This window comes from Diceros bicornis, chromosome 5 (assembly GCF_020826845.1).
Source record: "Diceros bicornis minor isolate mBicDic1 chromosome 5, mDicBic1.mat.cur, whole genome shotgun sequence".
Taxonomy (NCBI): Eukaryota; Metazoa; Chordata; class Mammalia; order Perissodactyla; family Rhinocerotidae; genus Diceros; species Diceros bicornis.
This window is the reverse complement of record NC_080744.1, coordinates 63,601,153-63,613,738: the sequence shown is the minus strand read 5'-3', so window position 1 is coordinate 63,613,738 and position 12,586 is coordinate 63,601,153. Positions and strand designations below refer to the sequence as shown.

The window sequence follows — 12,586 nt, the reverse complement described above, 5'->3', positions numbered from 1 at the left end:
CTTTTAGGCTATCCGGCCGCACAGAAAAAATGTATGAATAACAATTTTCCTGTAATAACCTTCAACTAACCTTTCAACCAGAGTGAGTCATTCCAATCCCATTTTCACATCAAGAGGAGTCGAAGGCAGGCAATTACGTCTTATCTGTTTCAGGAGCTGCCCCCACCGCCACCGCACCCTTAATTTTTAAAGGGGTGTTGAAGAATGTTGTGGGAGCCAGAGGAGGAGGTAGGAAGGATCAGGTGATAAGAGGCAGGCTCTGGATTCCCAATGGCAAGGCTGGGCGAGGGGTCTGGAGCCTCAGCCTTCCCATGTGGACAGGGGGACAGGACTGCCCTCCCATCTCCTAGGGCCACTGCATCCGGCTCTCATCAGCCAGCAGTCTGGTTTTCTTGCCCCACAGAAGGCAGCCTCTAATTCCTTCTCTTGCCCCTGCATAAGGGAAAATGTCTTCTCTGCCCAGAGATTTCCTCAAAGCCCTTCCATGGATGGAAATTTCAGATCCATTTTAGCTCCTGGTGAGAGCTTTGGGGTCACCATGCTGCTGACATAAGAGAGGACTGAAGAAGGTGGGGGCTGCACACACCCAGGAGCCCCAGCCTTCACCCCAGGGCTCCCACAGTGCAGAGATCTAGAAGGAGCCTGGAATTTGGAGTCAGGTAAAACTGACCTTGAGACTTGGCTCCTGCAGCTGTGTGACCTTGGGTAAGTCACTTCCCTTCTCTGAGCCTTGGAAGGGCTTCATGGGTAAAATGAGGATAATAATACTTGGCAGGGTTGTTTTGAGGATCAAATGGAACATTGAAGCAATCTATCTGATGCAAGGCCCTGGGCCTGGGTCGGTTTCTCTCCTGGGGCTGAGGCACCCCCACCCCACTTTCCCATCTCCTTTTGCTGTTCCTGAGTTCAGCCTGGTTCTGAGCACCCTTCTCCCTTCCCCCGGGCTCCATGGCTCTGAGACAGGGTCTGATATACTCACCCACACTCAGATCTGAGAACAGCTGCTCCCAGGGGCTCAACAAATCCAAAGAGGAAGGAGGGACGGTGCTTACCCCAAAGGCGCCTTGGCCTATTGGTGGCTTATAGAATCAACGCGCCTTTGACTCCTGGACCACGTCTTTGATTCTGCTTTTCTGGTTTGCTTCATACCAATCTTCTTTCTTTTTTATTCTTTTTTTTACCCAGTGTGTGAAAGGACTTCCCCAAGTCATAACTCGGAGAGTCAGGAATAGATCCTGGACTGGACCCCTGTGTCCTGACTGCCCTCTCAGTGCTCAGACCATCACAGCGCCTCCTAAACTGCTTGAATGGTGGCTGTACTAGCAGGATGGCCTCGGGCAAGGGTGGGACCCCTGATACTCCTCAAATCAAACCCTGCCACCTAGCTTTGGGGAGTTTCTTATCTTGGGTCACAAAATAGTCAGGGACCTGGTCCTGAAGGTCTGACAAATTCCGATGGGATAACGCCACTCCGGGCGATCACAGAGCCAGCGTGGGCAACCTCAGGGGGCCTGTCTGAATGGCTGGGTTTGCTCAGAAAACACAAGCTGGAGGCAGAGAGGGAGGAGCCCTGCGGGTGAGAATGAGAAAGAAGAGGGGTGAGCCAGTACTTAGCAGGATTCATCTGCCGTTAGTTTTCAGCCAGTCAATTAGCAGCATCCCACTCTCCTGGCCAGCTGTCCTGGCTCACACAGGGCAGAGACGTGAGGGTCCTGTCCCGCCTCTGACCCCCAGCCTCTCCCCAGCCCCACCCAGGACCCGCCCCACCCCTGTTCTTCCACCGCCTGAATCCCCGACTCTTGCTTTGACACTCTGAGAGCATCCTGTCTCTCCCTCTTGACCTCTCTTCCTCCAGAAAGCTCCCCCACCACCCTTGGATTGTCTGTGAGGACTGGAAGGAGGCAGCCTGGACTCAGCCCTTCCTTCTTCTCCGTTCCAAGGCCCGTTGGATTGTTGTTCAGACTTATCCTCCTTGTCTCCCTCTGGTGTATTTGCATGGCTCAGAGCTTACCCACCACTGACCCTGCAGAAGTGTTTTTCTGAATAAACCATTCCCCATGGGCTGAAAGGAAATACACAAAAACACTAACAATAGTTGACTTTGGCAATGGGATTATAAGTGGGTTAAGTTTTACCTTTTGTCCTACTTTTTGGTAGTTTCCAAACTTTAAAAAGTATATATCATAGAAGTTGACAGACTTTAAGAAAATCCCCATTCTCAACATGTTTACTCTCCCACTTAAGATCTGATAGTGATGCTCTGATGCACATTCAACACACGATTCTTCAGAACCTAGTGGGCCACACAGGCCTACGGTTGGCAGGTGTTGCTGTTGATTTGTGAGTTCAGGGGCCGATGGAAGACTCGCCTGTCAAAAGAGAAACTCTCCACCTGCAAACTGGGACGATGCCAGGACCGGTCACCAGGACCAGTCCCTTAAGAACTCAAACCAAGGCCCAGAAGCTGCAGGGGTAGCTGTTTTGCTGAGCTGTGACATCGGCCCAAGCAGCCCTGCTTTGGGTTCCCCCACCAGACTCTAATGGAAAAGCATCCGCTCCTTCACACCATAAAGAAGCCTTGGCATTGAGGTTCCCAGGTCTCAGCCACGGTGCTGGACAGAGACAGACAACAGCAGGGGACTCCACAGAGACGGCCAGCCTGTGTAGGAACTGACAACGACCAAAGACAACGGCAACGTTACTTGACAGATGCTGTGTCGCCCAGAAGGAGTGAGTCCCCTCAGTTGCACCTGGGACCCACCAGGCTCATTCGTAGGTGCGTGAGAAACAGCTCTGGGCCTCCTGGAAACACCTGGGAGTGCAGACTTCCCAGAGAGTGGCTGTGCTGCCTCATGGAGGAGGGCACAAGAGCCATTGACATCTCTGATTACGGAAACGCAAGCCCATTTTAACCCGCAGACACAGGGTAGCTAGGCCATTGGGCTGCGTCTCAGTGGGCTGTTTGCACACCTGCCTCCTCCCCTGGAGTACCTCTTTGGGTTGGGAACCACGGGTGACACTGTCCTGTTTCCCCACTGCACCTTGCTAGTGCCCCAGCCCTAGAGGGATTCATTACAAGTGTGTAGCCAGAAAGTGAGAGAAGACTGAGCCTTCCAAAGGGCGAGTGTGAATGGAGGGACTGGGGGCAAGGAGTGCCAGGGCCTTTGAGCCATTTACGAAGGAGGGAAGAATCCAAAATGGCAGCTGAGGGCATCAAGAACAAACCACGGAGGCCACCGTGAGGGGGTCACCTGGACTCAGGGCTGAGCTGTTCCTGTGATGTCTGCACGGGCTCCCAGGAGAAAGGAGCCTGCCAGCCCTGCCTGTGAGGAGGCAGCCCTCACGGAGGACCTTTTCTAGGTCAGAATTCAAACTCAGATCCACTTGTGTCTGAAGCCTGCACGCTTAATCCATCCCGTCTCTGTTTCCAGCACACACAAGATAGTTGGTGATCCCCACGGACTTTGCCTTAGCTTCGTTGATTTCTCCAGTGGCTGTGTTACAGACACATTCCTTTCACCCCTACTGTCCCATCACCTCCCCTTTCTCTGCCCCATTCATCTTTCACCTTTTACAATTATTCCCCACTGCCGGCTCTTAGACCCTGATAGAAACACAAGACCCTTCTCCTCCTGTGCCAATTAACAAAACCGTCCTGTGCAGTCCTGACTCCCCGAGAATTTGCCTTGGAGTCTGGAGCAGATTCCCCTGCAAGGAAAGCTCACAGCAAGGCTGGGAGAAAGTGCTCTGAACTTTTGCTGTGTGTTCTCTGAGATATTTCACATTTGAGTGTCTATAAAAGAGCAAAATGGGCTGAAGAGCCAACATTTGTGCTACAAAAACATGTCATATCAACAACAGCAACCTTTTCCCCAGAGAAAATTATGCTGTGTATATGTGTATGTGTTTTTTCTTTTTTTTTCCCCGGGGGTGGAGGTGTTGCATTTTAATGCTTGATTTTGGCACTTGTGCAGAAAAATAATTGAGATGCCAATGGCCAAATTTTCCTCCATCCAATCTCAGAAAACTCCAGTTTATGTTTAAATTTCTTGCAGCTGAGTTATATACACAGTACATGAGGGCAGCTGTTCAAAATGTACACATTTATAACTCCGCTGTATTTTTTTCCCTTGCAAGGAGAGCTGAGACATAAACACCACCCCGTCTGACTGCACACAAGGTATGTATGCACGCGACAAAAATAAATCCCCCGGGATTTCTACTGCCAGGCTTTCATGCACACGGGCTCGACACATGTCAGTGCAGATTGCCAACAGGTGTGGCTTGGGGGGAGGAAACAGCAAAGGACAGGTGGGCGACTGTGCGGAAGCTGGTAGAAAGACGGCAGAGGGGCTGTACTGCCTCTCTCCCCCACAACCCAGCCCGGTCCCCCTCCTAGACCAAGTGCGAGGCATGATTGCTGGCGTTATGGCCAAAATGTGGGATTCTGGGTGTGCTACAGCTCCAAGATTATGTCTTCCTCCGTGGGGGGGGGGGGGGGCGGGGGGAGGACGTCATCCCGAGTTTCGCGAGCTGGAGTAGCCGCTTGGGGGAAAGGCCAGATTTACATTTCACTGTCTGATGGTTCAGAACCAGCTGTACTTCGGCCCCTGTGGAATCCAGGGTGACGTGTGTTGAGTTGCTCTAGAAACACAGCTTGTTTCTGGGCCTCTCCACCCCACCATGAGATACAACGGGCAGGAATTGTCCTCACATTTCACAGGTGAGTATCGGAGAGGCTGAGTGACTGGACCAGGAGACCATGGAGCAGTCAAAGGCAGAAAGGCACTTGGAAGCCTTCTGTTGCTTTTGCAACAAACCGACGCCGTGAGGAAATGCCATGGGTGCAGGGTGACTGGAGGGACAGAGGAAGTCTTGCCTCACCCATCTGCAGACCTAAATCCCCCTAGGGAGAGTCAACCATCAGGTTTTGACAAAATTTCCCAAGGGGGAGTGGAGCACTAGATTCCTAGGACACAGGCGTTAAAGGGCTCCCGTGTCCAAAGAAGTTTGGGATATGCTGATTTAAACAAATGTAAAGAGTTTTCTGTGCTGCAGGAACTCTCAGAGCCTTTAATATGCTAACGATCCAAGGCAAGGTTGAAGCAGCCAGGATTTCCCAACCCCGTTGACCAGGAAAATATTTTCACCAAGCCCTCACTAGTGCTCTGCAGACACACATTTTGTGAAATGCTGGATGGGGCAGTGATGAGTTTAGAAAGACATATTTTCTTGGGGAGGAGTGAAATATTATACTAACATTGGTTAAATGCTCCTCAATGCAGAGTAGTTAGATTAGCTTTAACGCATCTAGAAAGCTCTGAGGAAATGGGACACAGAAAAGGTAAATTTTGATTAGAAGAAGAGCAGAGAGAAGTGAAACCGCTTTAAATCCGATTTGAGAAAAGCTTATTCAAATATGTTGCTGAAAAAAACAAAAGAGGTTTCGTGTTTTGTAGAAGTTAGATTTTGCACCAGGAACTCTGAGGCTGAGTGGAGTTGTGAAAGGTGCTAACCCATCACTCAAGGAGCCCACGTCCTTCCGGTTCAAGCGACGGCCAGAGGCATCATGGGAAACTCCCGTTGGCTGAGGCATGAGGGTGGGCTCTGGGACCTGAGATGCTTTTTTTTACTTCATTTTTTAAGAGGACAGAAATCACTGCTTTCTTATGGGGAAAAAACCCATGTATTTTTTGGTAATGTTGTGATGTGAGAACATATTTCTGCTCCATCAAAGCGTTTTAAAAAACGCAGCCCTGACATGCAAGCTCCCAAAGGCAGGGGCTGGGTCTCGTGCATCCCTGTGGCCCCACTCCGAGTTTAGGGCTGAACACCTAAGGGGAATATTTGTTGTGCTGAACGAGACATCGGACTCTTGTGCTTTTAAGATGAGATTCTATGGAAAAAATAAGTAAATATGCCTCAATTTGCACACAGTTCTTTCTGGCAGGATTGTCCTATAAATTGTAGCTCTGTCCAGAAGGAGCCTAGGGTTAGGGAGAGGTGACTTGGGGTCTGTGCCTGCCTCTGCTCCCCTGCAGCTGGGTGGCACCGGCAATTCTCTTAACCTCTCTGAACTCCAGTTTCCTCATCGTAAAATAGAGATTCTAAAAGCTGCCTTGCTTATCTCTCAGGTGATAGGAACGTTAAAGGAGACAAGGAATGAACACACGTTGTAAAATTAAGATGCTATACAAAGACCAGTTATTATTACATGACAGAATTTCAGTAATGTCAGGAAGGCTTCTTTTCCTATCTAGAAATATTTTTTGTCAAGGCTTGTCAAGGAGCCTGAAATTGTATTATTAGAAATGCATTCCCTGGGATGTTAAAGGCTTTTAGATCTTTAAGACATTTTCACTAAAATGCATTTGGGAGACATCAATATGAAGCCATTATCTCTGGGCCCTTGAGAGCCTGGCCGAGGAGATGGACTTCTCTGGGCTGGCAGCAAGCCAGCAAACCAGCTGAGTGGAGAGGGGAAGCCATGAAGGGAAGGAGGTGTTCCGGGAAGGGTCCCCACGTGTGTGATAGACTAGCACTTCTCACCCTTGAGTGTGCCTGTGAATGACCAGGGGAGAGAATTAAAATACAGATTCTGACTCAGGGGATCTGGGAGGGGCCTGAGAATCTGTATTTCTCCCAAGCTCCCAGGTGATGCTGAGGCTGCTAGTCTGGGGTCCACATTTGGGGAGCAAAGTGATAAATAACAGCAAGCCCAACTCCCCCAAGAAAACCTGGCTTTGGTCGAAGGCCTAAACACTGCAGGATTTGATGGTTTGGGAGGAATTCGGACAAAAAGCAGTGCTCCCTCGTGAGAGGAGAGTGACTAGTACATGGGGCTGCTGTTGGTTAGTTTGGATCTGTAGTTTCCTGTGAACTGGGTCAGTGGGCTATGCATTGAGAACTGTAAGGCATGCATGCAAGACGGGGCTTGAGTGCTTGCTGGGCCCCTCCCCGGCAGAGCCCAGTGGGGCCTAAATCTCCCTCCCGCCCCCACCTGCTGCCCCACTTGCCCCTCTCCTTGCTTTGTCATCTTCCCCTAGCTCAGGATTTCTCTGAGCCTCTGGCTCTCTAACCTGCCTCTGTGTGTCCAAGCGCTGTGTGTGTGTGTGTTGTTTCTCTCTACATATATTTCTATCCATCTATCTATCATCATCTATCCATCTCTCCCTCTCTCCCAATCTCTCCGTCCTTCTCCCTATCCTTCTCTCTGTCATCGTCATTGTCATCTCTGTGCCTCCTCTCCAGCAGCTGGCTCTCAGAGGACAGGTGACTCACCATCTCACTGGGGGATCAGTGTTTACTCCCCCATAGTCCCTGGCGTTTCAGCTCTGGACGAGGAGCCCATGAGGGCCGACACAGGTGCTCTCTGCTTAGAGCTCCACTACCCAGCATGGTGCCCGGCACCAGGCATGGATGAAGGGATTTGGCAGTTTGCCCACTGCTTATGACAGTTGCATGTGGAGATGGGTGTGTAGCTCTCACAGCAGGAGCCTCCAAGCCCCCAGGAAAGTATACAGGCTCCCCACACTCTTGCTTCCTTGCTTTCCCAGGTCCTGGAAGTTACCACCTGAGAGTGAGTGAGAAAGGCTGAAAATGTAGTGAATGAGACCAGTCACCTACTGTGATGGACACCCAGCTGAGCATGTGACTGAAGGCCCTCTCCCACCTGGATGGCCGGGGCGTCCCTCACGGAGAGAGACTGGGGAGGGGGTAATGCTGGGGAGAAGCCTGGCCGCCAGAAGGGGGTGAGCTGCACAGCCCCTCTAAAGAGGGGGGCCGGGCAAACACGGCGATCTCACAGCATCCTGGGCACATGGCACCTGAGGAGGAGACCTGTCCTCGCAGGGAAGGTGAGGTCATAAATATTCAACTAAACGACTGAAGCTCAGGGATGCTGCATGAGGGCTCATTATACCATTCTCTCTACTTTTGTGTAGATATGACTTTTGCCAAAATAAAAAGTGAAAAAAAAGAAAGATCAACATGTATCTTGCTTCCAATACAACTTTCTGATTACGATCTGACTACCCACCATCCTGCCGGTGAAGACTGCTCTGACCCTGGCCACACAGTCCTGGCTTACTTGGTGATTCTGTTTCCCTTTGCAAACTAAGAATATGGCATTCAGGTTTGGACCAGCGCTGCTCAAAGTGTGGTATAAAGATTGGAGCCTGTCGATAGGAACCAATTGTTATCAGAACACAAGGGAATTGAGAGTAAATGGTCAGAAACGTTTGTGGCCATGTGGCATTGCCCTAACGTCCAAGCACATGGTCAACAGTCAGGTCTTGTCAAATGGGGCCTGGGGGCTGTCAGACTCTAGTGGTGAGTGTCATGTGGTGGGAATTGGGGATTGGTCACGCACAGTAGGACCATGCGTGAGACCACAATGGATTGGAAATTTTTTGTACAAAGTGGTATTTCACAACACACTAGGTTTCAGTCCTTGGGACTTTCGGTGGCACCAGTCAGTCCTTTATTTATTTATTTTTTTGTATGAGGAGGACTAGCCCTGAGATAACATCCTATGCCAATCCTCCCCTTTTTTCTTGAAGAATATTGGCCCTGGGCTAACATCCGTGCCCATCTTCCTCTACTTTATGTGGGATGCGCCACCGCATGGCTTGACAAGTGGTGCATCAGTGCGAGCCTGGGATCCGAACCTGCGAACCCCGGGCCACTGCAGCCAAGGGTGCGCACTTAACCGCTACACCGCCGGACCGGCCCCACCAGCCAGTCCTTTAGAATTGAGTCCTGGAGCACCCTAACAAGAACAGATTTCTAGACCTGCAAGAGTAGGACCCCTGTGCAGGGACCCTGCTCTGGATTGTGGATCTCCCTATGGGGCCTGCCTGGGCCACCCGCCCACCCTCCCTGCCTGATGCTTACCCCTTCTCACCCAGTTTGTCGAAGTGCAACAGATGCAAAGGGCATGCAGGGATGGGGCAATTTCTCAGGCCAAGCCAGATCCCCTCTTTCTCTTTCTTTTTTCAAATTAAAACGGAGATGCACAGAGGCTTCCTCTCCCAGACCCCTCTTCCTGGGAGGACCTGGCAGGGACAGAGGGGCACTCAGGAGCCCCACACAAGCTGTCGAGGCTGGTCTGGAAGAGGGTAATCTCAGAGCCAATGATTTAGAGCACTGCATGGCAGGGTTGGAGGCGGCGCGGTAGCTGTTCCCCACGGCGCTCATTAAGCTGCCATAGATTGCATTTCCTGCCTCCCCCGCTAGCCCTCCAAAGTGCCTGTTATTAATTCATAAAAACACTGCAAGCGTGATTGAGTCCGCTGATTACTGGAGCAGGCAGACACAGGAGACGGTAAAATATTCCATGTCTCTCTATCAGGTTCTCAGGGGCTCAGGAGGAGGAAAAAAAATAAAAAGAGAAAAGCAACAACATGAAGAAAGGAATATGAAAAAAAAAACTGTGTTGTGAAATATTAATCAGAGCTGTTTGCCCCTGGGGGCCAAAAATATGAGGCGGCGTAATCAATGCAGCAGGACCTGCCCGGCGACATGTCTTTGAGAAGCTGATTATTGCGGGTAAACACAGCTAAATATTCTGGATCTTTGGACTGTGCCTCTGGTGTCGCTGGAGAATCCGATTCCCTTATCATCCTTCTGCAGGCGTGGCCCCGGGGGAGCGCGGGAGGCGCTGGCGGGATGTGTCTGCCCAGGCAGGGAATCACTTGGGCCTTAATAGGAGCTGCTTCAGTTCCTCTCCAAATGCTGATTCAGGTGGGGTGGGAGGTAGCGGGGCATGGAAGATGCCCAAGGCGGTGTGTGTGTGCATATGGGTTGGGGCTGCCACCAGAATTGGCTCTCAATAGCTAATGACCCAATGCTGGCCATGCCAAGGGAGCCCCACCTCCAGAGTGGCCTTCCTGAGAGTCCCCAGCAGGAAACCAGGTGGATTTTGGGGGATCCGGGGGAGTGCATTCAGGGGCCTCTAGCAAGACTGCAGTCTTTCCAACTGAACTCTGCATTGGAGAGGGCGTGGTTAGTTGACTGCAGTATAAGCTCATGGTGCACACATCATTGCATTAAGGGGCCCCCATGCCTGCCCCACATCCCTCGAGCTCAGTGATTGGGACATGAAGCCTGTATACATGAGTGGAAGGGAATGCTCACCTGTCATCATGGGCTGGAGTGAGCCGGGGGATCATCCAACCGTGAGGGTGGAGTCATGCAGTGGGGCTCTCACCCGCACAGAGTCTGAGGCTGTCAGAATGGAAGTGACTTTGGAGATCAGGTATTCCAACGTCCTCATTGGACCGAGGCCCAGAAAGGGACAGTGACTTGCCCAAGGTCACACAGCAGAGATAGGATTGTTGATGCATAGGCCAGCCTCCCAGCACACCACTGGAGCTTGAAGAAGGAGGAGCAGGGTGGGTGATGGAAATTGGTTTGCACTGAGCCTTTGCGCTTAAGGAAAGCTCTCTACCAGCTACAAGGAAACTGGATCAGAGGGAGTGAGCTTGGAGGAAGAGATAGTGCCCCAGAATTCCTAGGTTCTAGCCCCAGCTTTACAACCAAATTTTTGGAGACCTTTGTTCAAATCACCTCCCCTCTTTGAGTCTCAGTTTCTTCATTTGTAAAGAAGTTTCACTAAGTAGTGACAGAAAAGACCTCACCAAGTCCAGGATCAAGAGCAGTATTTGGGGGAGCTGTGGCCAGAGTCTTCTCCACGAAGGACAGAAAGAGGATGGGGTAAGCAAAGCACACTGAACCAATCATAGCATCTGCCTATCCAGGAACCAGAAGAGCAGCTGCCACAAAAGAACTCAGGAGGAGAATTGTCCTCTGCCCCAAAGTGCCCTGAATTACTTCATTCTCCTCTTGGTATTTGTTTTAGAAGCTCAGAACTCCTTCTCTGTCTTCCGTCAGTCACATCAGCAGAGGACCCACGGTGGGCGAGGACCTAGGCAGGCAATGGCTGATTGCTTTGGTGAGTGGCTTAACTTAGGAAAAAAGTTTTCCTTCTTGGCTGCAAGAGATAGTTGCTGAGCCACTTGGAATGATGATGGTAACAGCAACTACCATTCCTCAGCAAGTACTCCTAATCTATATTTCCAATCTTAAACCAATTCTGCCCATTTTACAGAAATGGAAAGCAAGGATTATCAAGGTTCAACAACTTGCCCCAGGTCTTAGAGCTGGCCAGTGGTGGAGCTGGATTTGAATAAGGGTCTGTCTGATTCCTGAGGCCCATGGCCTTCCCACTATGCTTCCCACTGATGTAAGGGTATGAGGAGGAAATGGATGTTTTCTACCACAGATTTCTCCTCAGACCAGGAAATTGAGCTTCAGGCTGGAAAGGAAAGAGTGCTATGAGCTGGCAGTGCAGCTGTGATGGAGGGAGGAGGTCAGAGAGCCCAGGCTGCCCTGAACTAGTCCAGTATCCTGAAGCCAACAGGCTGCACCCCCGGGTCCTGAGAGCTTCTTGCAAAGATCACCAAACAGCTGGTGGTGATCTTGGGAGAACTATAAAGATGAGAAAAGTTGAATAGTAATGGAAATGTTGGTGCTCATGAGCCTGATGTTGATCCAAGGAGGGATTGCAGCATAAGTGATAAAAGCCATGACTTATCAGCAATTGGAAAATGTCATGGTGATCATCAGGGCTCAAGACGGATTTACAAACAATAGCTGATTCAAAATAAGCCACGTCAAAACAAGACCTCTTTTACAAGATTACCAGAAGGGTGGTCAGAGAAACACAATAAATGTAACAGATCTAAATTTCAGTAAGGTAATGGGCATGGACTCAATATCTCTTGATGGATAAGATGGAGAAATGCAGGCAGGAACCTAGGAAACTGAGTTTTATGTAACTCAGAGGACTTTGATTAATGCCCAATGCCTGGCCCTCAGTAGATGCTCAGCAACATTTCCCAAATGGAGTGTCAGCGTGGGCAACAGCTGTGTCTGTGACTGAATAGGATCTGAACCCAGTCAATGACTTTACCCATCCCCTGATAGAGACAGAGAAATAAGGTTTAATATTACCTTGGGAATAATAACAATTGTATAGCACAATCTTTATCAAGTCCTCCCCATACCCTCAAAATAAAATAAAAAATAATTGAACATATAGAAAAAGTTCTGGAAGGTTACACAGAAAACCCAATACCAGTGGGGAGGGGCAGCAGATAGACATGAAGGGGAATTCTGCTTTCTCTGTGGTGATTGTTTTGTAATGAGAATGTAATCATACCTTATTTGTGTGGATAGAATTAAAGAAAGAAAAATAAACATAGTGGTCAGGCATATTAAATATTTGGTGGGATTTGAGCATCACGTATATTGTTGGTCGGGTGACAGGGAAGGTCCCTTCCAACCCTGGGCTCTATGCATCTCGCCTTTGCTCTGATCGTTTTTTATGGTGCTGACTTTGATACACCCTCCCCTGCTCTGCCTCACTTTCTGGAACCTGGTTTCCTTTCTCCCAGGAGAGTCTAGTTTAGGCTTGTGGTCCCCAAATGTAGCTGTACATCAGAGTCACTTAATAAGCTTTTTAAAAACAGAGATTCTTAAAAAAAATAGATTTGGAGTTCGCCCTATCCCAATAATGAATTAG

At 49.9% G+C, this 12,586-nt stretch overlaps 1 long non-coding RNA gene across 2 annotated transcripts; it reads left to right on the top strand.

Annotated features, from left to right (window-relative positions):
* The first annotated feature begins 246 nt into the window (after positions 1-246).
* On the top strand, positions 247-7,973 carry LOC131405422 (uncharacterized). 2 transcript variants are annotated; one of them, XR_009219967.1, is made up of 3 exons: positions 247-705; positions 4,138-4,180; positions 7,557-7,973. It is a non-coding gene; the product is annotated as an uncharacterized LOC131405422 (long non-coding RNA). The 2 variants fall into 2 exon arrangements; XR_009219966.1 differs by lacking the exon at positions 247-705 and adding an exon at positions 1,573-1,598.
* The last annotated feature ends 4,613 nt before the right edge of the window (positions 7,974-12,586 follow it).